Source organism: Lampetra planeri, chromosome 58, assembly GCF_965212315.1.
Source record: "Lampetra planeri chromosome 58, kcLamPlan1.2.h2, whole genome shotgun sequence".
NCBI lineage: Eukaryota > Metazoa > Chordata > Hyperoartia > Petromyzontiformes > Petromyzontidae > Lampetra > Lampetra planeri.
The window spans coordinates 3,480,479-3,485,993 of NC_136164.1; positions in this window are offsets into that span (position 1 = coordinate 3,480,479).

Here is a 5,515-nt window from a genome sequence, read left to right on the forward strand (position 1 = left end):
CCATCCACTCACTCACCCACCTACCCACCCACTGACCACTCACTCGCTCACCTACTGACCACACTCACCCACTCACCCACCCACTCCCCCACTGACCAGACTCACCCACTCACCCACTCACCCACTCGCTCACCCACTGACCACACTCACTCGCTCACCCACTCACTCACCCACTTACTCACCCACTCACTCACCCACTCACCCACTCACTCACTCACCCACCTACTCACCCACTCACTCACTCACTCACTCACCCACTCACCCACCACTCACCACTGACCACACTCACCCACTCACTCACTCACCCACTCACCCACCCACTCACCCCATTGACCACACTCACCCATGGACCACACTCACTCACTCACCCACTCACTCACCCACTTGCTCACCCACTGACCACACTCACTCACCCACTCACTCACTCACCCACCCACTCACCCACCCACTCACCCACCCACTCACGCACTCACTCACTCACCCACTCGCTCTCCCACTGATTGTCTGCCGTGCGAGCCGCCCTTGAACGAGAGGCTCCTCAGCTCACGGGGCTTGAGTCGGGGGCCACCGCACCCCTCGCTGTGATTCTGACTCGGCGGTGATTCTCGTTTGGGTCAAAGAGGTCACAGCGACGCCACTCCACCGCCCTCGAGCGCGAGCTCGCTGGCAGCCCAGAGGCATCTGCATGGACACCCCTTGCTGAGGCTCAATCGTTGCTGCTGCTGCTACTGGGAATCGATCATCTCTCCCCCCCCCCCATCTCTCTGCCCCAAAGCTGTCAACCCCTTATCAGTGCCCTGCCTTATCACAGACCAACTCAGACCTTATTGGCCACCGCGTGCCCCTTCTAAATCTCAACGTTCATCCTACAAAGTCCCATCACAAGGGACAAACACAAACACAAATATATATTTAGATAAAAATTGCCCCGTATTGAAACGGCTGTAACGCCGCATGGACCTGAAAACTCAATGTTCCTGTACAAGAATACGGGGGTAGACCGTGTGGGTTGACACGGTGTGACACCCCCCCCCCCACCTCCCCACCCACCCCCACACCCACCCTCCTACCCCCCCCACCTCCCCCACCCCCCCTACCCCCAACTCCCCCCCACACCCCCCCACCCCACACACCCTCCCCCCCACCCCCCTCCCCCCCCACACCCCCACCTCCTCCCCACCTCCCCCCACCTCCCCCCCCATTCCCCCTCCCCACCCCCCCCCCCCACACCCCCCACCTCCCCCCACCTCACCTGCAAATCTGGTTGTGCAGGAACCTGCGGTGGTTGACGCGCCGCTTGGAGGAGCGCGCGCGCCGTGGCCGCTGCAGCGTGCGGATCACGTGGGACGAGGCCGCCGTGACGAAGGTGAACAGCTCGCGACCGCGCTCCACCACGGCCAGGTGAGGCTGCTGGTGCTGCTGCTGCTCGCTGCTGGTGGTGGTGGTGAGCCTGCTGGTGAGGGTGCTGGTGAGGCTGGTGGTGAGCCCTGGGGCTGGTGGTGAGGCTGGTGGTGAGCCTGGGGCTGGTGGTGAGGCTGGGTGGTGAGCCTGGGGCTGATTCTGCATGTGATGCTTATGCTGCTGCTGCTGCTGTGATTGTGGTAGTGGTGGGTGGAGGGGTGACTGCTGTGGTTGTGGTAGTGGTGGGTGGAGGGGTGACTGCTGTGGTAGTGGTGGGTGGAGGGGTGACTGCTGTGGTTGTGGTAGTGGTGGGGTGGAGGGGTGACTGCTGTGGTTGTGGTAGTGGTGGGTGGAGTGGTGACTGCTGTGGTTGTGGTAGTGGTGGGGTGGAGTGGTGACTGCTGTGGTTGTGGTAATGGTGGGTGGAGTGGTGACTGCTGCTGCTGTGGTTGTGGTAGTGGTGGGTGGAGGGGTGACTGCTGCTGTTGTGGTATTGGTGGGTCGAGTGGTGACTGCTGCTGATGGTAGAGTTGTTGTTGGTGCTGTTGGTAGCGATGTTGTTGTTGTTGCTGTTGTTGTTGCTGGCGGTGTTGATGGTTGTCTGTAACTACCATCTCACTTCGCATCGACATCAGAGCAGCCGTGACTGCTTGTCCGTAGGTGTGAGTGAGTGTGGGTGTGAGTGTGTGTGGGTGTGTGTGTAGGTGTGTGTAGGTGTGAGAGTGTATAGGTGTGCGTGTGTGCGTGTGTAGGTGTGAGTGTGGTGTAGGTGTGTGTGTGTAGGTGTGTGCAGGTGTGAGTGTGTGTGGGTGTGAGTGTGTGTGTAGGTGTGAGTGTGTGTAGGTGTGAGTGTTTGTAGATGTGTGTGTGACTGTGTGTGTAGGTGTGAGTGTGCGTAGGTGTGAGTGTGCGTACGTGTGAGTGTGCGTACGTGTGAGTGTGCGTACGTGTGAGTGTGTGTAGGTGTGAGTGTGTGTAGGTGTGAGTGTGTGTAGGTGTGAGTGTGTGTAGGTGTGAGTGTGTGTAGGTGTGAGTGTGTGTAGGTGTGAGTGTGTGTAGATGTGAGTGTGTGACTGCGTGTGTGTGAGTGTGTCACTGCATGTGTGTAGATGTGTGTGTGACTGTGTGTGTAGACGTGTGTGTGTAGATATGTGTGTGACTCAGTATGTGTGAGTGTGTCACTGAGTATGTGCCAGGCTAGGTGCACTTAGAGGCCACGTGAAGTGTCGAAGGCTCGCTGCTGACAGGAGGCCACGGGGCAGACCCAGCAGATGCCACGGGTCGACTGACCGAGATGACCGAGTTGACTGGCTGATGCACCACCTGTGCCCCCTACTGTGCCAACTTGCTGTGCTTTAGCCACCCGACACTCCGCTCGCTGTTGTGAGCGTCGCTCCTCCGCCCTCCGTTGTTGCTGGAGGGCGACTGTCTCCAACTGCCGAGTAGCAGCAGCAACGTCCTTCACGAGCCTCCTGCACTGAGGCCGATCTTGACACCGCTGGTACCGCTCTTCTCCTACATCCTCCTGTACGGCGTCAGCTCCGTCTCATGCGGCTACACAAACACACGCAGAGGAACACGCTGATGCACACATCACAGCAACACTCAACATCAACAACAACCACCATTCGCCACTAAGTGGCGGTGACGTCACCACGACGCTTGTGCCAGGCTAGGTGCACGTTAAGGCCACGTGAATTTCGAACGCCCGCTGGCAGGAGGTCACGAGGCAGACCCAGCAGGTGCCACTGGTCGACTGACTGAGATGAGTGGCCGATGCACCACCTGTGCCCCCTACTGTGCCAACTCGCTGTTTTAGCCACCCGGCGCTCCGCTCGTTGTTGTGAGCGTCGCTCCTCCGCCCTCTGTTGTTGTTGGAGGGCGACTGCCTCCAACTGCCCAGCAGCGTCCTTCACGAGCCTCCTCCACAGAGGCCGATCTTGACACCGCTGGTACCGGTCATCGGCAAGTCCACTCAGCTCCACATCCTCCTGTACCACATCACTTCATCTCTTCTCTAGCCCGTGCCGCGCGCGTTTAGCTCCCTCGATCTGGCCAAACAAAAGCTGTTTGCGTATGCGGTGACTGGACATGCGGGCTACATGACTGACCTTCTCAAACACCTTGATTGAATAACCACATTCACCCTCTCTCACTCACGCACCCATTCACTCACCGTCTCTCACCCACCTACTCACTTACCCACTCACCCCACTCACCTACCCGCCCACCCACTCACTCACCCACCCACCCACCCACTCACCCACTCACCTACCCGCCCACCCACTCACCACTCACCCACTCACCACTCACCCACTCACTCACCCACCCACTCACTCACCCACCCACTCACTCACCAACCCACTCAACCACCCACCCAATCACTCACTCACCCACCCACCCACACACCCACCTCACCCACTCACTCACTCACCCACCCACTGACTCACCCACCCACTTACCCACTCACCGACTCACTCACTCACCCACTCACCCATACCCACACCCACCCACCCACCCTCACCTCACCCACTCACTCACTCACTCACCCACCACGTGAAGTTTGTCGTCTTCCTCCACCTGTGCGCCCTCTCCGCTCTCCTCGGGGGCCCCACGCCCGGTAGTGCAGACAGCCAGAGGGCACTGCTCCTCCTGCTCCTCCACCCCCTGCCCACCTCCACCCCCTGCCCACCTCCACCCCCTGCCCACCTCCACCCCCTGCCAACCTCCACCCCCTGCCCACCTCCACCCCCTGCCCACCTCCACCCCCTGCCCACCTCCACCCCCTGCCCACCTCCACCCCCTGCCCACCTCCACCCCCTGCCAACCTCCACCCCCTGCCCACCTCCACCCCCTGCCCACCTCCACCCCCTGCCCACCTCCACCCCCTGCCAACCTCCACCCCCTCCCCTGCCCGTGGCGCCCACCACCACCACCAGCGCCACCTCCTCCTCGCGTCACCACAGCCACCAGCAGCAGCAGCAGCAGCCCGAGGGAGGTTATGCGCTCTCTGCGCTGAGAGGAAGGGTGGTGGTGGTGGGTGGCGGTGGTGGGAGAGAGGTGACGAGGAGGGGTGGCCATGGGTGGGGGGTGGGGGGAGGGTCCCTTAATTGAAGGGGCGAGTGGTGGTGGTGGTGCCAACGACTGCTGCTACTGATGATGCTCTGTGTGTGTGTAACAGCACTTGCCCCAACAACCTGTTAAAGCTATAGGGGGGATCTTTGTATTTTATGTACACCTGATATGTTACTCGCTAACAGCACTTGCCCCAACAATCTGTGAAGGCGACAGGGGGGATTTTTTGTCTTTGAGTATACCTATGGGGAGCGGTGGTCCAGTGGTTAGCGTTTTGCGCTACGAACCCGTCGACCCGAGTTCGATTCCCGCTCACCGCCACGAACACCGGTGACGATCATCTGAACCGGTCCTGGGCCTCCTCCCCTAGGTCGACTCAGCCTCAAATGAGTACCTGGTGCGGTGTGTGTGGTAAACATCGTCATTGGGAGACAAAGGCGGCCGGGCGTGGTGATGGCCACCCACCCCCTCGTGCGCCGTGCCGGCCTTTATACTGTAGGTGCTGCTCGCTAACAGCACTTGCCCCAACAGTCTGTTAAGGCGGCATAGAGGGGGCTAAACGGGCACGGAACTTGTTGGAGAAGAGATGGAGTGATGTGGTACGGGAGGATGTGGAGCTGAGTGGGACTTGCCGTTGACCAGTACCAGCGGTGTCAAGATCGGCCTCTGTGGAGGAGGTTAGTGAAGGACGCTGTTGCTACTGGGCAGTTGAAGGCAGTCGCCCTCCAGCAACAACGGAGGGCAGAGGAGCGACGCTCACAACAACGAGCGGAGCGCCGGGTGGCTAAAGCACAGCAAGTTGAGTTGTTTGAGTTGTACGCCTTCTGGTGTCATCTGGCCCTACACCAATGGGGACTAGGCTCTAAAGAAAGCCGTCTCGGGTGTGGGCCAATCAACTTCAAGGACAGTGCATATTATCATCCTTATCAGAGTTGCTTCTTTTTGTTTGCTTTTTTTGACTACTTGTGTTGTGGTCATTGCAAACATGATGCCTTGAATAAAGGTGTCAGTTTTGTACCAGTTAAAAGGGTAAAAACCT